The sequence below is a fragment of the Podarcis liolepis genome, assembly GCF_965112155.1.
Source record: "Podarcis liolepis genome assembly, chromosome: 5".
Taxonomy (NCBI): Eukaryota; Metazoa; Chordata; class Lepidosauria; order Squamata; family Lacertidae; genus Podarcis; species Podarcis liolepis.
The window spans coordinates 36,381,155-36,406,306 of NC_139556.1; the positions used below are offsets into that span (position 1 = coordinate 36,381,155).

Sequence of the window (25,152 nt, forward strand, 5' to 3'; positions counted from 1 at the left end):
AAGAAGTAATTAAGCTTTGCCAGACATTTCTTCCTAAGCAAGCAAGTGAAACATAAACCTTCTTGCCCCCTGAGCCATGAGAGGGTATCACTAGTGGTGGTGACATGCTCACTAGGGCTTTGTTTCCAGTAAAAGCCTGAAAGCAAGTCTTTTCACTACCTCCACCTCATCAATACTGGTGGAGCAACTCCCCAGGAAGGAAAGTTGCAACATTTTTTATTTGGGAAAAATTGTGAGAAAGGTGTATGTGGTAGAAGTATATGGAATTGTGCATGGTGTGAAAAAAGTGGATAGGAATTTTTTTTTCTCCCTCAACCTTCTTTAAGTAAATATAAATGAGCAATGCAGGCACTGTTCTTGTAAGCATATGAAACTGATACATTTCTGACTTCAGTGTGCTCTCCATTCTGCACAAATACATGCCAGAAGCCTACATTTGGACTCAGGTCGCTGGGGGGGGGGGGAGATTGGCTAAAAGTTTTTAAAACCCATCACTTTTTAATTCCCCCCCCCAAATAAAGTATAAAGGTAAAGGGACCCCACATCATTAGGTCCAGTTGTGGACGGCTCTGGGGTTGCGGTGCTCATCTTGCTTTATTGGCTGAGCGAGCCAGCTTCTGGGTCATGTGGACAGCATGACTAAGCCGCTTCTGACGAACCAGAGCAGAGCACAGAAACACCATTTACCTTCCCGCCGGAATGGTACCTATTTATCTACTTGCATTTTGACATGTTTTTGAACTGCTAGGTTGGCAGGAGCAGGGACCAAACAACAGGAGCTCACCCCATTGCGGGGATTCAAACCGCCAACCTTCTGATCAGCAAGCCCTAGGCTCTATGGTTTAACCCAGTATATTCCCTTCCTATTGTTCAATCTAAAACTACATAAGGGGGGCAGGGACACGAAAGAAGTGAACCAGGAGGAAGGAACTCTGATGGGATAGGGAAATGGGGAGAGTTTCGGGAAATATTGGTGACCGCATAAAATGAGGTTGTAGCCCATGGGCTACAGGATGCCCACCTGTGCATTTTAAGTTTGTTCCAGAACCAAGGAAATCAGACAGGGTAGCGACAGATCATCTTAGTGTACAATATGCCTAGCTGTATGGTGCAACCCTGAAGCAGTTTCAGGTTGCCTCCATATGGTTAAAGTATCACATCCTTTGGTGTCCCTTTGCAAGATTTCTAGTCTGTTTCTTCGAAAGGCTAGACACTACATACATTTTTTGTCTGTGTTGCTGCTGTTTTTCCTGCCGCTGCTGCTACTGTTAAGTAGTATATTTTGCCTGCACGTACCTGGAGTGAAGATTCCCAAGGTGTGTATTTTGTGTAAAGTCCACAACTTTAATAAAGAAGGTTCAGGATCTGCATAAAGTCATAACAAATGACTGTGAGTTTGGAATTTGCACAGATAATTCTATATGCGTTTACAGTTTATAAATAGCATGTCACACTAATGCAGCACTGCAACCGTATACAACCCAAATGTGTTCTGTGGTGCAAAATGCTATAGTTTACTAGTTTACAGAATTTAGAGAATTTAACAGGAGGTGCTGCAGTGAAAATGTAGTGCCCCCTAGTGGACAAGCACTTCATCTGTAGTAATCCTGTTCTCTTGTAACATTTCTGTGTCAAGATTTGTGCCCCATCTGTAAGCAGAACTGATTTCAGGATAACTATGTTCTGTAATTAAAAATATGTATATCTTTAAAAAAAATGCATTCTAGTATTAGATCTTGACATTTCACTTTATGCAAACTAAGCCATTTATATACATAAATAGCAGAAATAAAATAGTTTTTTTTCCCTTTTGAATATGAAGTCTAGCTTCAAGTATGTACAGCGGCGTAGCGTGAGTTGTCAGCACCCGGGGCAACGCAAGTAATTTGCGCCCCCTAACCCGGGGCAAGGCAAGTAATTTGCGCCCCCCGCTGCCGCCCAAACGACGCCGCTTGCCCGGAGGAGGAGGGGGGCAGAGAGGCGAGGAAAATGCAACTGCCCAGCAGCTGCAGCAGCACCGGCGGAGGCGGGGCTGTGAAGAGGGGCTGCCTGGCGCATCCTCCGCGGCCAGCGCTGAGAGCCGCTGCCTGCCGGGCGCCTTCAGCCCGGACGCGAGCACAGCTCGGCGGTTCCGCGAGACATGCGGCTCCGCTACAGCCTGCGCCCGAGGCTCTTCGGCGACTCCGGAGGCAGCGAGCGCGCCCCTCCCAGATGTTGCGCCCGGTGCGGCTGGCACCCCTGGCACCCCCCACGCTACGCCACTGAGTATGTATTTTATTTAATTGTTTAAGCTCTGCAAAGCTTGAACTATGCAGAATAATAAAGGCTTGATTTCACAAGATTAGATTCTTTAGCAAACATAAGCCGTAGAACATTGCTCTAAATTGTGTTAACTTGCATCTTTCTCATTGAACTGAAAGCCCACTGCAGTGTGTGTTTTTTATCCACAGAGGACCAACTTAATGAACTGACGAATGCATATGGTTAAAACAAAAGAGGAATCACAAGTGTTTCCAGACAGGAGTTTATTGTGGATTCAGTTCTGTTAATGCACACATTTCTTTTTTTGCAGCATCCATAATGTTCTCATCAACATGTCAGTCTGGACCTTTTTCCATTTTCCATTTAATCTGAATTTCCCCTTATCAAGGAAAATTGAATAAGTAAAAATAACCTGTTGTACATCTACCTGAGTTGCTCTGAATGTGCATCTAAGCTTTGGCTCTCATTTGTCTGAGGCAGGCTTCCTCAAACTCGGCCCTTCAGATGTTTGTGGCCTACAACTCCCATGATCCCTAGCTAGCAGGACGAGTGGTCAGGGATGATGGGAACTGTAGTCTCAAAACATCTGGAGGGCCGAGTTTGGGGAAGCCTGGGCTGAGGCTTCATTTGTCTGTTTAAGAAATATATATTCTTGATAAGAATTCTGCCGAGCACAGAATATATTAATAGCTGCTGCAGCCCCTCGAAGAGCTAATTAAGTCATCAAACTGGGCTATTTGTAAAAATGGTGTGTTTTTTCTGTTTGGCTATAATCATTTTTCTGTGAATAAGATGGCAATCCTTTTTTTTTTTTTTTACAACTGAAGAGAAATACTACATCCCAACACCTTGTGGGATATCCTCATGGCTGCATCTAAAATATGGCTTTTAGAGCATTTGACCTTTCTTAATCTCAGGGTAATACTTCACATTACTGAAGACATGCTGTGCCTACCAAAAATGCCATCCTTGTCAAGGTCTCCAAACTCTCTTTCAGTAGCAGTGACAGATTCACAGGACATTGTCCTATTGTGCACACCTCACCAGTGGTAGCTAGTGATCTGAAGCTTAAAAGGAAGGAGGCACATGATGGTACCCTGTCACAGAGTTAAATGGTTTACTACACCATGGAGATAAAAGGAAGAATCAACAGAGAAATGCTCTTTTTGATGACAGCTCTCTGTTTCTTGCAGTGGGCAATTCCTGCTTCAGTAGACTTCAGACTCTTGTTTGTGCAATGTCACCAGCAAGATGATTAAGTTTGCTCATTGGCTTTACTTGTTGCTTATGATCCCTTTTATGTTCCATTCCTAGTTAGATTATAATAATACTTGAAAAAGGGGAGGGGGGTCAGAAGAAGGATACTAAAGTAATGTGCAGCAGTAATTGGAATATTAGTTTGTAAGTAACCTCAGGAAATCATGTAGAATCTGAATTAAGTGTGCTGTTGAGCAGGATAATCCTTTCTTAATCAGCACTCAAGAGGAATACATAGTTTCTAAACCTGTAATATAAATTCCAGTGAGAACATTTTTTTAAAAAAAAAACTACACGATTCTGGCTGAAGGCAGCCTATGGGATGAAATGAGTTATGATGAATACTAGATCAAAATAACATGAGGAAAATGTTAGGTGTCTTTCTAACCCCTACCCATTGCCCATGCAAACTTGGGGTGCCATCCAGTAAGCGGTTGCCCACTTACGCAATGGCATATTAGGTTTATCTTCCTCCTCCTCCAGCCTCTGTACGTACCCCAAATTTGTTCTGTTAGGGCTGGATTACCCAACTAGTAGTAAAAGAAGCAGGAAGCTGTGGGAAGAGGAAATGGTGCAGATAAAAAGGCTGTGTCCTCAGAAAACTACTATGGTAGTGGTGGGAACATTAACCCATTAGAAGACAGCCTTGCCCTATGGGTTTTCTGCAGGGAAATATTTTACCACCGCCAGGGCTTTTTTGCAGAGCGGACTCTACATGGTGCCCTTGCAGCCAAAATTGGGATTTTAAAATAAGGGATAGAGGGGGTTGGGGTGGGAGGCCATCTAGGGGCAATGGCTAGAATGGCTCCCGCAGATCTGGCTGAAGAAGATGAATCCTTTGAATTCATGCCAAAAACACAAAGCTACAAAAATAATCTTAGGTTTTTGAAATCTTCCTTGGTCCTGCCCAATCTCAGCAATGAGAAAACAATACAGAAAATAAGAGTGATATGAGTAGAAAATGCATACTTGTACCTGTAAATAGCTTTGCCTTGCTGTGATACTAGACTTTAATGTCCCTTTTTATTTCTGCACTGTGTTAAAAATATATATTTGTATGTGTTCAGAATTCTGCGCGGTGACCCTCTGCTTGCAGATTTGATCTGCTGCTCTTTATTCACCTTCAGGCATGCCTCAAGGGTTCTTGTGCCATATGTATGTATTAAAACAATCAGACTTTAGTGGCTGACAAAATCTGGGTTGTTGAAATGTTGTCAGGTCATGTTTTAAACCCAAGCCCTTTCAAGGTCTCCTGGGGAAATAGGCATCATTTGCTCTTCCTCTCTTTCTCTCTCTCTCTTTAAACTGCTTTGGCTTCCCTCCCAGCCACTGTCAGTGGAAGAACCAACCAAATAAGCTTCATGCCTGCATGCTTCAGTAAAGTCAGATTAATGTTCTTCTAGATAGCATGGTCAAACCAACTGACCTTTGCCAGCTTGTTTGCATCAAGGTGAATTATTAATTACAAAGCTCGTTGAGGGATTTTCTATATGAACCTTTTGCTGTTGTTTGAGACAATCTATTCAGGCGGATAAATAGGTTGGGATGAAAATATTGAAATAAAGGGATGGCAAGGAAATAGGTATCATCATCATTTTCTATTTCAAACAGATGCAAAACTTAAGATGTCACAACTGTAATATTTTTGTGGGTTGCTTGCTCTTCCATTCACTTCAACTTCCGGCCATTGCTGTGGCATTTTCATATTTGTGTGTCTATCTTAGCAAGTTCTCAAGACTTTCAGTTTCTGTCATTCTGTAATACACTATAAACTGTTCTACAGTAGTTTGCTGCTGAAACTCATTGGCACAGTTTAGCCATTTTAGATTCTGTACTATCTTTAGAGAGTATTGGGCATTACTTCACGTATTTGAAAATGTGGAAAGTCAGCCATACTACCATGGTGGTGGTCTTCTTACTCACTCTGCTGAGTGGGACTTTGTCCCATAGTGTTGCCCTGACAGCTTCAGTGCTAAAACTGTGAGAGATTTGCATTCAGGCCTAAGAATGCTAGTTAGTATATGAAGGGGTTAAGGACAACAGAGTTCTAATTAGCAGAGTAGGACCAGTGAGGTCATGTCCTGTCTTCTCATAGGAGGAAGGAAGTACAGTGGTTCCTCAGGTTACATAAGCTTCAGGTTACACACTCCGCTAATCCAGAAATAGTGCTTCAGGTGAAGAACTTTGCTTCAGGATAAGAACAGAAATCGGGCTCCAGCAGCGCGGCAGCAGCGGGAGGCCCCATTAGCTAAAGTGGTGCTTCAGGTTAAGAACAGTTTCAGGTTAAGAACGGACCTCCGGAACGAATTAAGTACTTAACCTTAGGTACCACTGTAACACTTGTTTCCTGTTCCTCTCTCTCTTTCTCATGCTACACTCAAAGAAGGCGGACATGCCTCAATTTAGCTCTCAGTCTCAGACATTGTCTGAGATTGCCTTTGCTGAACTTCAGCTAAGTATTTTACTTGCATTATCTTATTGCTGTTGCCATAAGGAAAATGCATGACTGTGAACTCAATTAAGTAAGTAAATCATTTTTAAACTTACTTCAAAGTGTGGTCTGCTTCACTGCATGAGGGTTGATGGGTTCAGCTGAAGAGGGGATGGGTTCAGCTGCTCCATGCAGCTGAATGGAAATACAAGGTTTAATACCCTATTCCTATGCTTCATTAATCTGCCTCATGATGAGACTCAATGATCTGCTACTTGGACTCTTTGTGTGCTAGCCACATGACTTTTTTTTATTAAAAACAAAAAACAAAACAGGTACCAGCCATTTTTTTGCTTTGTCCATTAACCCACACATGTAGGTCTGTGGAGGATTAAATATAATTAATATATCTTCCTACTGATTCACATCAAAAACTATAACTGGCTATTGTACCACTACTGTATATGCATTTTTTAAGTTACCTAGAAGACAACGTGTCAGTTTTCTGCTGTTGTTCCTATGACTCTGAAAAGAAAGGGAGTCTTAAGCAGTATGAGTTATTATCCCCTTTTGCAGAAGAAAGACCCTTTTGAAAGAAAGGGAGGATCCATCTGTTTTCATTTCTGTTTCAATATTAAGAAAAATTATGGCAGAAACCTTTATGCTCCCTTGCTTCTCATATGCGGTTATGGCATAGCCGCTACATCTTATGTGCATACACAAATACTGTGGGTTACCTGCTGGAGAAGGACTAGCGACCCAGTTTTGTGATTAGGTAGAAGGTTCTGCCTCCCCTATATTGTTTATTAATAATTTTATATTATTTCCCAAATGAATGAACGGCAAAATATGGAAGAAAGTATATGGGTGCATTTGAGGACAAAAGTTCACCATCTGCCCATTTTTCTCTCTTCTCCCCTAGCTGCATAATGTCTCTGAAAACAGGGTCTCGTAGCAAATGCAAACGAACTGTGAAAAAAAGACTATGAATTGGAGGTGGGGATCAGCATTTACTGTCAGAAAGTCTAATCAGAATCTACTTTCCTGTTACCTGAATCCAATGGTTTGGGTCCTACCCTCTGAAGAAGCAAAAAAACAAGCTTGTTCCATCTTCCATGTGACCTTTTAGATATTTGAAGATGACTATCTTTAGCCTTTTCTTTTCCAGGCTAAACATACTCAACTCCCTCAATTGTTCCTTGTAAACCTGGTTTCCAGACATCTTGGTCACCCTAATATGAACACTTTTCAGCTTTTCAATATCCTTCATAAACTGTGGCACCCAGAACTGGACCAACTGGTCTGACCAAGGCAGAACAGAGTGGTACTATTACTTCCCTTGATTTTGGGACACTATACTTTTGTTAATGCAGCCTAGAATTGCATTAGCTTTTTTTTTGCTGCTGCATCACACCATTGACTCATGTTTAGCTTGTGGTCTACTAACACTCCCCTAGATTTTACATGACTTTTCTATGGCCAACTATAAGTGAAGTGAAAAATGTGTCACTTCAATCATTGCAATAGAAATTAAGGGAAATACTGTCATGGAATAATCATGTGCTCAGCCTAATATTCGTTTTATGGAGCTGAAGTATAAGCAATAAAGAACGTTCATCAAAAGGAAAGGAGAATGGTTGCAGTCTTGTACCTACTGACTTGGGGCTAAGTCCCATTGAATTCAGTGAAACTTGCTTCTGAATAGATATGTGTAGGATTGTGCTATTAATTGCCTTAAGAGTGACAACTTTTGAGAAGTATTAAATATATTCAAAGAAGATAAGTTGACAAGTTAAGGCTATCCCTTGCCTATTCAATTCCTGAATGCATTTTTCAACCTTTGTGAAGTGAACCATCTTTTAGAATAATAATTTTTTCATCTACAATATAAAATAGCAAAGGCTTCCAGTGCAAAGTGGGAAAGGTGATAGCTGTTGAATTACTGAAAAAAATCTTCAATTTTAAGCATTTGAAAATGACTAGATTTTTTTATTGTCAGATAGAGGCCTTGATATGGAAAGGGATTTCAGTGAATTAAGTACTGTAGAGGTTTTTAATCTGTTACAGTGAAATGTCACTTTTGCATAGCATGTATCTTACCTTTTATTTTATTTATTTATTTATTTATTAAAAAAAAACACCTTTGGTACTATATCATGATCACCTAGACGAGTTCCAATCTGAAGAAACCTGGATTAATAGGATAGTTTGTATGAGGGGCTCATTTGTTTTGCTGTAGATAGTAATCAATAATGAGAACCCTGGGAGTATTTCTGGAATCGTTTTATTGTAAGTGAAGCTTTTGTTGAAAATTAATGAATGTAGGGCACCTTGTTACTTTGGAATGCCCTGTTAAACTGGCTTTGCAACCAAGTGCTTACTGAGTCATATAATTCCAGTTAAAATCTTCATAAAAATTATATTTACAAGTGGAGAATTATATTTGTATTTGTATATTATATTGTAAAAATTCCCTTCCCTCTTCCCTCACCCAACCTCCTATGTTTTCCCATGCAACCATCTGTCTATATCACATATGCATACTCTCAGATATACCTTCTCTGAAGAACACAGGATCCCTCTCCTCCCTCCATTCTCCTAATCCCAATCCTTTCCTCAGCTCTCCCCTTTCACCTCCCCTTTCCCTTGTATCATTTGTGGACATTCAGCAGCAGGTAAGCAATCCACTGTGGGATGCCCAAGTGTCAAAACCATTGAGCCATGAATTGCCCTTATCTAGTGTCCATCTCTCCCAACAACACATATTTAAGTTCTGCCCTGGGGATATGGCTGAGCACTGAGAGCCAGTGTGGTGTAGTGGTTAAGAGCGGTGGTCTCGTAATCTGGGGAACCGGCTTCGTGTCTCCGCTGCTCCACATGTAGCTGCTGGGTGACCTTGGGCCAGTCACACTTCTTTGAAGTCTCTCAGGTCCACTCACCTCACAGAGTGTTTGTTGTGGGGAAGGAAGGGAAAGGAGAAAGTTAGCTGCTTTGAGACTCCTTCGGGTAGTGATAAAGCAGGATATCAAATCCAAACTCCTCCTCCTCCTCCTCCTCCTCCTCCTCTTCTCCTTCTCCTTCTTCTTCAGCTAACACTTTGGCCCCAGGACCAATAACAGGAGATTGTGTTGGGCTAGCAGCAACAAGCACAGGCTGCATGACCACCCTCATGTCAGCTCTGGGTGTAATCTCATTCTGTCCACTTTGGGGGCAGAAATCACCAGTGACAGGAGAGGGCTTGGGCCAACTTGAGAAAAAGGTACTTTGGATGTTGTTTTTGGCAAGTATTTGGGTAAAGGCAGCTAACAATAGCAGATAGCCTTCTGCCCTGTCTCTCTGAGTTTGGCGTAGTAGGTGTCCACGAAATCTGCATTCTATATCTCTTCAAGGCTTATTGTAGGACAGATAAACCTTTGGAGTGATTCACTGACCAATACTGCTGATGATGCTTCATTGTATTCTGACTGTGCTGTGAGTTCCCTGCTCACTTTAATCCTCTAACTTGAACAGATGTGGATTTTTTTAGATTTGTGGTGTTATTGTTGTTTTTTAATGGAGATGAAATCTGCAACACTGCTTTTTGCCTCAAGGCACTTCCTTGAAACTTACATAGTTGTATACCTGTAGTGTTTTGTCTATTTGTGCACCTAAGGGCCTTAAAAATATTTCCTTTTCTATTATTCCTCTGTTCTTTTGCCCAACTATGGGGAAGTCCATGGGAAAGACTTAATTCTGCTTTGCTCGAGTTGGTACAGCTTCTTTTTATCCTGCTTGGAGGGCATTCAGATTTTTCAGCAAGTGCCTTTTCCTTCTTCTGCATGAATGATGCACAAGTACACCCTACTACTAATAAACCTCTGTGAAGAAACCAACCTTGGAGACCGTACATCCATACATAAAGTTAACCTTTTAATGTCATTCAGGGTGGGGTACAGAAGCCAAAACTACATATTGACAGAAGTGAGTTAAAATGTTTCAGTTCACAGGATTTGACTCAGCATAGAGCAAAGATCTAGACACCAGACAGTCAAGTTGTATTGCCACCCAGCCTGCATGTGGGAAGAACATTACAAGCAGATTGAGGGGGCCTTCGTAATGGGGTGGGGACATGGAGTTTATGAATCACGGTTTCACTAGTGATATAGACAGACAGACAGACAGACAGACAGACAGACTGGAGAAGCTAATGGGGTGATTCACAGAGAGGTTTTTCAAGATGATATTGCTCAGTAATTGCCCATTCTGAGTCAATAAGAACAAATGTCATGGGCTGAACCTGTAGGTAATAAACTTTCATTTTAAGTTGCCAAGGACATATGTTGATCTTTATTTGTGAATCAGCATAACAGAATGAATCTTGAGCATTGGAAAGAACACTGCTTGTTAATACATCACTAAATTAAATTACCATGTGTGGAATCTCTATGTTAATTCCACAATGAACTGATTTCAGAGATGCAGCTCCTTAGGGTTATGTTATGTTGTTATGTTATAATTTCCTTCTTAGTAATTAATTATAATCTACTTTTCAAATATTTTTTTCAGAGCATGTGGAAAGTGGTACATTTTAGTGGTATGCTTACAGAACCATTTCCTTCTCTTTTTTCAATATTCTTCATCAGGTCTTATCTTAGTATATTTAACTGACATTAAGGCTGGATAAATGCAACATTTTCTTATAGGATTGTGGAGACTGAGCATATATTTTTGCCCCTAAAAAGCCCTTCTTGAGAAAGTGGTTTCATTCTGAAAATAAACACTCATTGCAGATATAACCTTAGTGTTTGTGAGCTGCTTGGGTCTTCATTGGATAAATTTATTCAATAGCTGGTGGCACTGAATTTTAAGGAGAGCTCTTTAGAAGCACAAGTGCTCTTACCACACAAAAAGGAAAGTGCATTGGGCACATTTCACAGCTGATTAGCAGATTCTGCAGCAGACCTTGCTACGTGGGTACACATAAGCACATTTCTCTTTTTTTGTGGGGACATTTGACTTTAGGTTCTTATATTGCTGAAATTATTGTCTGTAAAATAAAAAAAAATGTTTTCAAGCAAATAATATTTTAGATACTGTGACCTGGTGTTTGGGTGTGCTAAATATTGAGCACACGTGCAGAATCTTGATTTACTTCTGGGGGAAATGATTATTTGTGATACATATGAGCTCCTTGTGTTTATGGATTATGGCAACATCACCGCTTGCAATATATAATGAAACAGGTCCTTTTATATTGGTGAAGAAAGTCAGAATAGAGCTCTGCCTTGAGAGGCAAGCACATAAGGGCATGTTGCCACCCACTCAATAAGACAGTATGTGAAATTGGGCTATATACTGACTAATTTGCGTGGACCCTAATGGACAAAATATGAATGACATTTGAACAATACCAAGGATGTTTAGGGCATATATCAAGTATTCCTATTTTACAAGTGCAAGTATCTGGACTTTACAGGGTTTTGTACAATATTCATGTAAATATTAACATTAAATATTAAATATTACTATAGTTTTATAAATAGCTTAGGGAGGGAAATAAATCCACTTTTGGGTAGTCACTGAGGAATACTTTGCTGCTTCACATTTATCTTGATCTTTTTTATTATATATATATTTTAAAGAACTAGAATAAAATACTGTTCCTACAGCTTCTTGGTTCGGTGTCTTGAATAAAAAATCCATAAAGGCTCCTGTCAAAATTTTATTGTAATGACTTTAAATACTGGACACACATACACATATGTTGTGGATAAAAGAATCATAGAATAGAATCATAGAATCATAGAGTTGGAAGAGACCACAAGGGCCATCGAGTCCAACCCCCTGCCAAGCAGGAAAAAAGTTATTTTTTGGATAAAAGTACCAAATTGTAACAGTAAAGTGAAATAAAGATATTAAATAACTCAACCATAAGAAAGAAGTGCTGTTGCTTTTGCGCCAGTCTTCAGTATGTAGACTTGGATTAAAAGGAGGCCCTCTTTTTATTACAGTTGGCAAGTACCACAAAAATTATATACGATCAAATGAATTATCGTTAAGACTGTTCTGTATTTGCTACTGCATGCATTTATAACATAACACCATTTTGCTACCATACTTTTAAAAAATATATATGATTTTTTTTATCCACAGGCTTGCAACAATGGTGGACAAACTACAGAATGCCATATTGCAGTGAAGCTCAACCCAACATCATGACTCCAGAGTCTTGGTGAGGAAATGTTTCAGAAGCTTGAATCTTTTTGTTTATTTAACGTCAGAGAGCATATGTTACATTTTGCACGAAGAGTTAAACGAATATGTTTTTATTTATATTCATAATCCTTGCACTTAAAGTAAAGGTAAAGGGACCCCTGACCATTAGGTCCAGTCGTGACCGACTCTGGGGCTGCGGCGCTCATCTCGCTTTATTGGCCGAGGGAGCCGGCGTACAGCTTCCGGGTCATGTGGCCAGCATGACTAAGCCGCTTCTGGTGAACCAGACCAGCGCGCGGAAATGCCGTTTACTTTCCCACCAGAGCGGCACCTATTTATCTACTTGCACTTTGACGTGCTTTTGAACTGCTAGGTTGGCAGGAGCAGGGACCGAATAATGGGAGCTCACCCCGTCACAGGGATTCGAACCGCCGGCCTTCTGATCGGCAAGTCCTAGGCTCTGTGGTTCAAACCACAGCACCACCTGCGTCCCTACAATCCTTGCACTTACTGAGAGCCAAATGGGATGTAATGTGGCAGTCACAGGTTATGCACACATCTGTCCACTTCTTAAAATAGAAGGGTAGTTAGGGTTTTTCAAGAAAACTTCTATATGGGTGACTTGAGACAAACCTTTCCACCCCTCTGTCTTACTCATTGCTCAAATGATGAACCACGTTTGTTTTCAGGCCGACTGATTTCTCATGACTGAGCCAGGTTGGCAGAAACATGCTAAGTCACAGCATAGAAACATATCATAAGTCAAATGGAGGTAAAGGGAGCTCAGTTTCCTTCCTTCCAAGTCCATATGGATATATCAGTGTTAAATATTATAGCCCAATCTCACCTGACCACTTCGATAGGAATGAGGCAGATGCACTGGGACATGAGCAGCCAGAATGGCTGGTCCTTCTTGTGTCCAGTTTGTTCCTTGTCCCTGTCTATTTATCAAACATTTTTTTTTTTAAAAAAAGTGCCAAACAAACCCTGTTGATTAATCTTCTGGGGCTTAAACTGAGTGAACCTGCATACAGTGGTACCTCAGGTTGCAGACGCTTCAGGTTACAGATGCTTTAGGTTACAGACTCCGCTAACCCAGAAATAGTACCTTGGGTTAAGAACTTTGCTTCAGGATGAGAACAGAAATTGTGTGGTGGCAGTGGGAGGCCCCATTAGCTAAAGTGGTACCTCAGGTTAAGAACCTCAGGTTAATTCCAGTACCTCAGGTTAATTCCAGAATGAATTAAATTCTTAACCCGAGGTACCGCTGTATTTCCAAAACTTTAATATAGGCATAGAGAAAGGGATGACAGTGTTCTTTTTAATCTCAGCTGCTCTGAAGGCTGCTTCAAATATTAAAAGTAAATGGGAAGATGAGGCTCAAATTTTAGTCACACTTGTGCTAGTGGCTCACAGGCAAAGGGGGAAATGATCATCATCATATCCCACTGTGTTTCATCAAGGAATCCAAAACCATCACCCATCCAAGCATTGAGTAGCAGACCTAGAAGTGCTTAGCTTCAGCAAGGTAGTGCCTTCAGATCATGCCATGGGAGAACATGAATATTCCTTGAAGAGGAGATACACACTTTGTTCTTGTACTGGGAAATGCAAATCCTTCCCTTCCCTTTACTTTTGCTTCAGATTAGACCCAGATGTAATCGGTAAAAAACTCTCCTTCCTTGAAGCTTTGTAATCAGAGGTTAGATGGCCACCTGTCATGTATGATCTTGTTGAGATTTCTGCATTGCAAGGGCTTGGACTAGATGACTCTTGAAGTCCCTTCTAACTCTACAATTCTATGATGCTATAATAAATATGAGTTACAATTGCTTTCTCTATCACTGATTCCTTTTGAACTAAACTGAATAGCTTCTATTGGGCTTTTGCTGCTTCTTGTGATTGCCTGTAGTGATTGAGATGAATGAAGGAACAGTTTTTCTTATCTTACATTAAAGCTTTAGTTGATGGTATCCAAAATAGAATACTAAATTAATGGTAAAAACTCTCACACACCTCACCCGATATACACCAATCCAGTGTTTGTGGCTGGAGACAGGATCGTTTATTTGGTCCATGAAGATTTCTCAGCAGATATTTAATTATTCTCTAAAATGTAAAAGAGTGCCAGAGCTTTGCTTGGCAAAATTATGCTATCAGGAACAATGAACATTTAGTCCATTGATGGATAAATCCTGGTATCAAAATATGACATATTTATTTCAGAAATTTGACAACCTACGCAATTATTTTTCCCCCAAGGGGATACTGCTTTAGCCAAGAAAGATTTTAAATTGTGTAGAAATGATGTGTTTATGCAGGAAAATTTTGCATCTCTTTATACCTCCGGTATAAATATAAACCAGACCCAGGGGATTGCTTATTTAAAATTAGTACACTTTGTTTGATAAAGGAACTCACTCTTGCTTGGTTGCAATTAATGCTTTCTATATTTCTTGATATTAGCAAAGATACCATACAATCTAAGTTTCTACCACTGGTCAATAGGTCAGAAAATAGGTTTCATGTAAGGATATTAATACAGGCATCCCCACATTTACATATTTTTGGATACAGTATTTTTTGCATGGATTGAAGAAAGAGTGGCAGAGAGGGTGTTTAAGGAGCATTTACAGGGTGCTCCCACTTTATGCGATTTTTACAGGGTGCTCCCCGCCTTATGCGTTTAGGGGCCCAGAACATAACACTCCACAAGTGGGAGCCCCAGTATACTGGGGCACAAGCCAAAGTTTACATTGCAAATGTGAAATATCACAGAATTGATTGTCTCTATTTCCTCAATTTTATTTTTGTATATTTAATTACGGACAGCAGTTACCTACAAAACTATAGCTAGAAACCAGTATGATGGAAATTTAAATCTAGTTAAATGACTGGTAGAGCTAATTATGACATTTGAAGGGTCAGCTACCAGGTTTTAATTAGTTTGTTTTTATTTATGCTTTGTTTATTTATTTAAGCTTTGTTTCTCATGCTATTTGCTGCATTGTGTCTATCCCTCTGTTTTATTGTTTTATATTGGGGTTGTTATGGTTTTAAGCAATGCATATGAATTATTTATTATTTTTCATATATATATATATATATATATATATATATATATATATATAGGTACCCCTGCCCGTCGGGCCAGTCGTGTCTGACTCTAGGGTTGCATGCTCATCTTGCTCTAGAGGCTGTGAGCCAGCGCCATCCGAAGACACTTCCGGGTCATGTGGCCAGTATGACGAAGCTGCAGCTGGCAAGCCAGCACCAGCACAGCACACAGAAACGCCGTTTACCTTCCCGCTATAAAGCGGTACCTATTTATCTACTTGCACTTAAGAGTGCTTCTGAACTGCTAGGTGGGCAGAAGCTGGGACCGAACAACGGGAGCTCACCCCGCCGCGGGGATTCGAACCGCCGACCATACGATCAGCAAGTCCTAGGCACTGATATATATATAAAAGAAAGAGACGATTATGCATTGTAGCCCTAGCTTATATTTTAAAACGAGCTTCTTAGTTACACGTAAAAATCTGTTTTGTACATTTTTGGAAGAAAAATGTCACATGTTAGAAAAAGGAATGTTTTGTTTGTTGTTAAGAAGGCTGCTGGAGGGCAATTTGGTAATCCTATAGGCACAACTGACAAGTGTGCTCAGTTGCTGGGAATTTGCACAGGAACTTTTCTTATTTGCCTAAATTACATTTTAGAGGGCAATTTATTACGTCTAGACCACTTGAATGCGTATTGATAAGTTCTGCTTAATATTGCACACTTGAGAGCCTTACTCTACTGGTAAGATGCGGGTCTATGTCATAAGTTACTTCCTCTGTTACACTTAAGTCAAAGCTTTACTAAAGGATGAGGGTCAGGTGGCTGTTAGATTATCTTGCTTTTAATAGCAGCTGACTATCATTTGAAACAAGAACTCTATCCTTCATAGCTGATCTGTGCTAGATGTTTTACCCACCAAGTTGGCAAGTAATGGTTATAGTTTATCTAGAGACTATTTCCACCAGTTCATCCCACACTCCCAACATTTCCTTGCACCCTGAGGTGGCCAAAAAGCCAGAGCAAGCCCTGGTTGGAGTATTTATGAATTTTGCTGGATTTCTTAGGGGACAAATTAAATGGATTAACTGTGAGAGGATGCAGAAGGCTTAGCCCCTACCTTAATGGTGCTCCAAATACATATTTGGCTTTCTCCCACACAAGTGAATAGTTGCCATTCATTCCTATAGGGACATAGTTGAGGACACAGAGCGTAATTTAGTCCAACCCTCTACAATGCAGGAATCTTCTGCCCAATGCAGGGCTTGAACCCAGGACCCAGAGATTAAGAGTCTCACGCTGTCCTGACTGAGCTATCCACAATGCATATCCAGTGCTTCTCTATGTATGTGTGTGTGTTCATTCATTTGTGTACTTGTGCACATGCATGCAAACCTGCACGCAGACACACATGGCACCAGTGGCGGAGCTTCATGCTCCGGCATGGGGGGCAGAAAGCAGGCACGGGCGGGGCTGGCACGCATCATGGGGGCAGGGGGTAGCCGCAATGGCACCTTTCCGGGATCGTGCTGCTTCCCCCGCACTCCTCTTCCTCTGCCAGTGCATGACACAGCACAGCAGGTTGAATTAAGCACAATTGCAACAAACATTTCAGGATGGGGAAGGAGTGTTTATTTTGACCTCTCTAGGGGCAATTATTTGCTTCAGAGGAATGTGGGGTTAGTGACAGGTTTGGCCCCTTCCTAAACTAATGCTGGATGGCAGGAGAAATAGGAAAACACAATGGACCAAGGTTTTGCCCAGTTATCTTCTCTATGTGATGGAATCATGGGAAAAAGCTGTCCCATGAGCCTTTGCTGCAAAGAGTAGGGGAAAGCCTTTATAAGGCTGCTTTCCTTGGAGCTCACAGCCATTTTGCTTTGAGAGCTTATCAGGTTAGAGCCTTCACTGAGCAATTTTGGGTCGCTGGGCAAGAGGGCCAGAAAGGATTTTTTCCTCTCGCAACCTGATTGGCACTTGGTTGGGTCCCCCCCCCCCCCGCCTTTCTCTCAGTAAAATTATGGTTTTCCTTTGTTGGGTGGAAGAACATTGTATGAGGGTGGAAATGGCAGGATCAACATAGTATAGGGGGCTGCCATAAGGGGCCTGAGGGGAGGATTGATAAACCCAAGCATGGGTTTGGTCTCTGCCTGGTTGGAATCTGTACCCTGGTCCCCCAGTGAAACCTTGCTTGCTTGACTTGCACCACAGCACGGTTCAACACTGGCCAACTCCCGTTGTTCAGGTTTGGAGTGATCCAAACCCAGCGGATCCATTCCATCAACATGGGGCTTGTGGAATGATGAACTGGTTTTGGGACCCAATGCCATTCCAACCCTTCCCCCGCCTGCTGCTGTCAGTAAAGATTTGGCCTGATTTTATCCCATCACCGTTGTACGGTCTGGTTATTTTGCCGCTCTCATGGGTCACATAATGCAGTTGCGTGGGCAAGTGAATTCTTATTATATCTATATACTTAGTGATACTAAATGAGTTACCTTCAAATATTAACACCAAAATAAATCTGTATCGTATCTGTAACAATGATCAGTGTTGCCACTCTTTTCAAAAGCAGATAGTAGCTAGGTACCAGTACCCCTTGTTTAAAATCCATCCCTGCATTTTGTTACATGGGTTTACTTCGTCGGGAGTCAACATAGCTCTGTTGAACTTTTAACATCTTAAAGTCAGGAAGAGTGTTCTTAATACTGGCAGTTTGTTTGATCAATGCCATGATATATAATGGGAGTTCTGTTTTTGTCACTTTAACAGAAAAATGTTTTAGGAGCTCCATCACTGGGTGCCAATTTAACACCAGGTTTCAGCAGTGCTCTAAAAGTGCCAATGTAATTTATAAGGTGACCTGCCTGTGTGGAAAGCAGTACTTAGACAAAGCTTCAAGCAGTTTGAGAAAATGTTTTAATCTTGTGCTTGTTCAACTGGAACAAAAGAAGTTTGAATGCCTGCCTGTTCCTGCACTGTATCTAACAACCTGGTCCTGTAGATTGGCTTTAGCTGAAATGATGCAAATAGTAGCTTGCTCTGTTGCAGCTGAAGTACAATCCCATGCACAGAATATCTGGATATTTTCTGATGTTTTCTTGATTTAATGTGAGCAGGTTCACACTACCTTCTGGGGTTCCTATGGGTTGCAGAAGACCTACAGATAGAGCAGAATGAGATGATGATGATGATGATGGAAAGGGAAAGGGGACAGAAGGAACTCCCAACGGAACTAAAACAGTCACGCTTGCTTGTGAAACAGAATCAGAAAAAGCACATGATTTTACGTTAGCAGTGTTTCTGAGGTTAGATTCCAGAAGCAAGCCAAGCTGTCGGTTGTACTTCAGCAGGTTTTCAAACAAAATAATATTCTTGTGCCCCCAAGGAAGATTTCATCTGCACTTTATTGGGCAATTGACATGTTTATTAACATTCCTTATTCCTTATTTCTGGCACTGTTTGTGTGACTAGCCTCTGTTTTTGTTACTGCACTGGCTGTGGTGCTTCCCTCTTCTTTCTCCTGCTTCAACAAACCATAGTTTGCTGGGCTGGGGATGTTATATCTGAAACCCCTATTGATTCCCCTGCCTCCACCCAGTGTTAGAGTTTGTGACACCTTTAGTATTAACAAACACATTACAGTGGTACCTCTGGTTGCGGACGGATCCTACCAACGTGTTGCTAATAACTTTTCTCCTTCTTGTTGCATTTTATTTAAAAACAAGACGCCTTGTTAGCGATTTTTAAAAGCGAAATACTTCCATACAGCTTAAGTTAAATTTCACACTTGAAAATTTCAACACAGAATCACAAATTTTAAGCCAATAAACTATTCATAAAATCAGTAGTGAATCTTCCCAAACAGGGTTTTATTGGTATCAGGCAATAAAATTAGTACCAGCAGTTGGGATTTTGGAGAATACTGGTAAAAATGGGAGCAGAAATTGCTGGTGTTCACTGCTTCACTGGATGTCAGAAAAATCCAGTGCATATGATTGGCATTAATCATGTAAATTATGTAACCTACATAATTATGTAACTTACATAATTTTGCCACTGTGCAAATGGAGACAAATAAAGCTTTTGGTGGAGGATGAACTGCTATGGAAAGGAAACCACGCTGCATGAAACAAATATAGGATGGAATGGGAAGCAATGTTTTCTTACATCCCTAATCAGCATTCCTGGGAGTGACACATCCCTTGGATCCAGATATGTGTTGCACAACCAGAAAAGTACATCCACTTGCACAACATATCCCACTGAATTCCTCTGTTTTTCCTGCCCTGTAGTACCCTGTGCCGTAACCCATGCTTGTTCCAAAGGATTTGTTGATCCTTAATTATAATCTCAGATAGGCGTGACCTGTAAAGTCAAACTCTGTGGCACAGAGCTATAGATTCCACAGGCAGTAACAACACTCTCCAACATGCTAAAGAGGAAAATCAGGATTCACGTCTTTTGGTGCTGTGCTCCCACAGAAACTAGCTAACTCACAAGAGAGCACAGCCACCCAAAATGGGTGTCTTTTGAGCCGCACTCTTGTGGGAGCCAGAACGGCACATCCCGGGATCCAATCAGAAACCAGGTTGGCTTTTGTAATTCTGGGATGTCCTACACAATTTGGGGCAGTTGATGGGTATACAGTAAGTGGCTGTGGCACGCTTGACCAGGGAAGTGTTCATCTCCCGCTTGGACTTCTGCAATGCGCTCTACATGGGGCTACCTTTGAAAGTTAACCGGAAACTGCAACTAATCCAGAATGTGGCAGCTAGACTGGCGACTGGGAGTAGCCGCTGGGACCACATAACACCAGACTTGAGAGATCTGCATTGTTCCCAGTACGTTTCCGAGCACAATTCAAAGTGTTGTTGCTGACCTTTAAAGCCCTAAATGGCCTCAGTCCTGTATACCTGAAGGAGCGTCTCCACCCCCATCATTCAGCCCAGACACTGAGATCCAGCGCCAAGGGCCTTCTGGCGGTTCTCTCATTGCAAGAAGTGACGTTACAGGGAACCAGACAGAGGGCCTTCTCTGTAGTGGTGCCCGCCCTGTGAAGGAAATAAGCAGCTATCTTATCTTTAAAAGACAGATGTCTTTTAGGCAGCCCTGTTTAGGGATATTTTTAATATTTAATGCTGTATTATTTTTAACACTCGATTGGAAGCCGCCCAGAGTCGCTGGGGAAACTCAGCCAGATGGGTGGGGTATAAATAAATTACTATTACTATTATTATTATTATTATTATTATTATTATTATTATTCATGGGCATGACAATGGCAGGGTCATTCGCATTGGGAATGGAGACTCAAAGGTCCATAATGAAAAATGATTGTATTCATCACAATTTATGCTGGGAGAGGTTTGGGCTTGTGGTCCCAGGCCTTCCTTACAGGGATGGATTATCAAATAGGGAGCCTTCATGGCCTTCCCTGTCACCACAGGTTAGTGGCAGATTCCTCTGCAAGGGAAGAAGGTAGCAGAATAGACACTATGGCAGGAGTTTATCGAGACTGTTCAGTTTATCCACAGAGTGTTGAACAGAGTAGCCTGTAAAAGCAAACCTAAAGTTTCTTGCAGCATTCCTAAAACTTACATCAATTGGCCATAGTGCTAATTTTCATTGTAACAGTCCACTTCCTTGCTTTCTCTTCTGTATTAACATTGTACATTCAAATCAATGATGCAAGAGAGGTTCAAAGGACAATTTAAACCTCACTATGAAAATATCATTATTAAGTAGTTTCTACCTAGTCAATTAAATACACATCTGTTAATGTGAATATGGTCTTGGACACAATTGCCTGGATCAGCTTCTGGAAGGTTTTGCTCAAGCGTGCCTTGAAATTAAACAGCTGTCAGTATACAGATCTGCACATTTTTCAACTTATTTGAAAGAAAGTAGTGTGAGAATCAATTTTTGCTGTGCTCACTCTCTCGAAGAATTTCCCCCTTCATTTTTCAGTACATTTCACAGGTACAAATATATATGCTTCCATAAATTGCTTCCTTACATTGGTTCAGGCAGTACACCCAGTAAGTAGCTATCTTTGAAAACACAGAACACCTCCCCTCCCACCCCAAATTATGGAATTCAGGAGTGCTTCTTCATTTCAGCCTTGCAAAAATAACTCTTCAAAATCCTAAAATGATATATTTCCATGGGATGGAGTAGTCCACCCAGTTTATTGTGTACGGTGACAGCATTGCAACCATATATTTGAAAGTGCTGTGCGGTTTCGATTTTTCAAGGAAACAAATATCAGTTCCTCTGACATGTTTTCATTGGGAAGCTGAGTCAGTTACTTCTTAAGATTTGCCCTATCTGTCTTACTACTGATAATGTTGTATCATGTTACATTGCATTTACTCAAGATATTACACACAGACAAAAAAATCAAACAGGAGAATGGTTGTCCTTGAAAGATGATTTCTAACTGTTTAAGAACTCTCATCTGAAAAGCTTGAAAAGTTGTATGATCCAGTTAAGGATAAGGTACCAGGCCCTTTGCTTCTTCCTTAAGATGTTTTATAGAATATTATAACTGTACAGGATTCAATCTTTATTGCTAAGCTAAGCATCAGCAACACGCCAGAAATAAATAGCAATGAAATAATGTGATTTGAAAACCTAGGTTTTCTAAGTATTTGGTGGTTTTGCTTTTTAAAGAAAGAACCATGGTTCGTTTTTTGTTTTAACAGCTGATAGCCTTAACTGTTGCTAACTGCTTAACTGCTATTTCAGCCACTTTGGCAAATGTTGCATTAATACCTGGCAACATGGATTTTACCTGTTTCCTGACACTGAAGCTTAAAAGTTGACATTTTAGGTGTGTGGCAAGCACATGTTTTGCTTAAAGGTAAAGGTAAAGGTCCAGTCGTGGCCGACTCCGAGGTTGCGGCACTCATCTTGCTTTATTGGCCGAGGGAGCCGGCGTACAGCTTCTGAGTCATGTGGCCAGCATGACTAAGCCGCTTCTGGCAAACCAGAGCAGCGCACGGAAATGCCGTTTATTTTCCCGCCAGAGCGGTACCTATTTATCTACTTGCACTTTGACGGGCTTTCGAACTGCTAGGTTTGCAGGAGCAGGGTCCAAGCAACAGGAGCTCACTCAGTTGTGGGGATTTGAACCGCCAACCTTCTGATCAGTAAACCCTAGGTTCTGTGGTTTAGACCATAGCACCACCCATGTCCCTTATTCAACAAATTTACATAAACTTAATTTAACATTTTATTTTTATTTTTTGGTGTGGGGAATGTTTGTCGTTTCAGTGAACAAGTTTAGATACTTGTCACCATTTTCACCTGCCCATCTTCTAGCCAGCTCTGGCTGCCAAGCACTTGTTTCCCTGTTCTCTTCCTTTTGCAGAGATAATGACTTCTGCACTTCTGCTCCTTTCTACCACCTCTTCTCTTGTAGCCATTCCTGTTGCTTTCAAGATAAGCAAGTAGGCGGTAGCAACAGGAATGGCTATAGACTCACTCCAGAGAAGACCCAATGAGAGCAAGCCCCTTCTTCCCAAATAGTGAATCAGTTTGAAAATAAGCAAATCTGCAATTTATTGTGTAGGCTACTTCATTTCAAGACATAGATAGCCTCTTGTTTTCTAGTCAGACATGGCTGATGTTATTTTTTTCACCATTCTCTTTTAGGATTTAGTTTACATCAATGAGATTTCCATTTGATCTTAATTTTTTCTTCTGTGCCAGAGGCTAATCAGTTAATATTTTATTGTGACTCAGTCCACTCGAAATAAATTTAGCTGTCCTTTGCTGCACTTCTAAGAATTGTTGTAACAGTGTTTTGATCTTTGCAGTTTTTCCGGTAGACAGTTTCATTATTTAACTGATCACATTCTCATCTGAAAGAAGACATCAGCAGTTCAGATGGTAGTTCAAATGGTTTGGGAAATCTTGAGTAATATGCATCTTAAATATGGAATAGGTATTTTATTTTAGTTTTAGTCTTTCCTCTACTTTCTCAGGGGGAAGGGGGGGGGGAATTAGTTTCCTTCCCAGATGCCTGTGAGCAGCAATAACACAGACTCTTACTAGTTTTGAAGCAAAGATTAAAATTAGAGCAAAGCTAAGATGTCAGCTGTTTGGCTTCCCTGTTGCTACAGTGGTGCCTCGCAAGATGAAATTAATTCGTTCCGCAAGTTTTTTCTTCTTGTGAGTTTTTCGTCTTGCGAAGCACGGTTTCCCATAGGAATGCATTGAAAATCAATCAATGCGTTCCTATGGAAACCGCCTTCAGACCAGGTCCGGGGACAGTCTGTCCCCCGACCTCTTCTGAAGGCTGGGGGGGGGGGGACAAGGGCTTTTCTCCCCACCTCCCACCCCGCAAGCTCCGGGGACAGGAGGGCTTTGCTGCCGACCGCCAGCATTTTAAAAGCCCCCGCTGTCCCAGGGCGATTTTAAAATGCTGGTGGGCAGCAGCGAAGCCTCCGCTGTCCTGGGGGCTTTTAAAATGCTGGGGGTCGACAGCGAAAGCTTCGCTGCCACCGGCCAGCATTTTAAGATCGCCCGGGACAGCGGAGAAGCCTCCGCTGTCCCGGGAAGGCAGGCGGGGGGGAGCAAAGACTTTTGCCCCCCGCCAGCCTTCAGAAGAGGTCCAGGACCTCTTCTGAAGGCCGGCGGTGGGCGAAAGTCTTTGCTCCCGACCGCCAGCATTTTAAAAGAGGTCCCCGTAGATTTCCCTATGGGCTTCCTTCTTGCAAAGCAAGCCCGTAGGGAAATTTGTCTTGCGGAACGACTCAAAAACGGAAAACTCTTTCGTCTTGTGAGTTTTTTGTTTTGCGAGGCGTACGTCTTGTGAGGCACCACTGTATATGCCAAGAGGTGGGCATTTCAATGACTAGGGAAGATTTTTTTGAAGGAGTGAACTTATCTTTTTTGTTTCCCCAAATGTCCCAGAATTATGTTGTGTTCTAATGTGAGAAATGGTCATTTCCCACTTCCATGGCTTGCCTAAAACAGCCTGGAGGGCCAAATGGGGAGGACTGATGGGACAGATTAGGCCAATGGCCAGACTGTTCCCACCAATTCTTTGGAGCAATACAACACCTGGGGCACTCTGGGAAGAAAAGGGTGGCTGTCAGCCACTGACATCAAAGAGTTCTGCCACCCTGACAGTTAAAGAGGCGGCAAGGGCAAAAGAGAGGAAGAGAGAAGCAGTTTCCTGGCACCTATCAGGAAGTCCCCTTGACTTTGTTCCAGTTTTGCCCCATCTTCTAGTTTTGTCTTCTTCAACTAGGACATGTCTGAAACCCTTCAGACCATCTGTCAGTCATGATACACAGTATTGAGCTAAGTGGACCAATTGCTTGACTCAGTATAAGGTAACTTCATAGTGATTCACATTACAAGAAGTTCGTCGCAAAGGTGGCTTTTTCTTTTCTTTTTAGCCTCTTGAAATTAAAATTATATTGTTCTGACAAATCCATCCAAGCCACTCTGAGCCCCTATCCATCAGAGAGTCTTGGCTATTTAAAACTGCCACAACTGTCTATTTATGTTTTCATTGTGTTAATAAAACCGATAGCTCTAGTATCATTAATATACGATGAAAACATTTAAAAATCCAAGAAAATTATTTCAGCCTGAGGGATCAGAACAATTTATGTCAAACTTGTCAGGCTACTGGAGCAAACTAAATGAGTCATCAGGAAATAATTTAGGTTTGTTTCATATAGCACTGAAGTATTTTTATGAACATTTAATCATGTATTCCAAGAGGCAGCGACAAAGGCCTTTCCTTTATAATAATTAATTGAGGGTGGTGTAACACACATATCCAAATGATCTGTTGTGTATTCATTCTGGACTAGGTAGCATAAGTTGATATATCTTCCAATAGATCAGAGGAGGGAAACTTCTGGCCCAAGAGACAGATTAGACCCAGGAGGGGTCCTAATTTGATACTCAAGGCTGTTCTCTCCAGA

The 25,152-nt window shown here is 41.4% G+C and overlaps 1 protein-coding gene across 17 annotated transcripts in view; it reads left to right on the forward strand.

Moving 5' to 3' along the window:
• The window catches only part of PCDH15 (protocadherin related 15), a 623,360-nt gene that overhangs the window by 161,961 nt on the left and 436,247 nt on the right, over positions 1–25,152 (forward strand). For all 17 annotated transcript variants that reach the window (XM_083503000.1, XM_083503013.1, XM_083503006.1 and 14 more), the window contains one exon: positions 12,083–12,161. The gene's annotated coding sequence lies outside the window, so the exon portion shown is untranslated. The remainder of the gene's footprint in view (positions 1–12,082; positions 12,162–25,152) is intronic.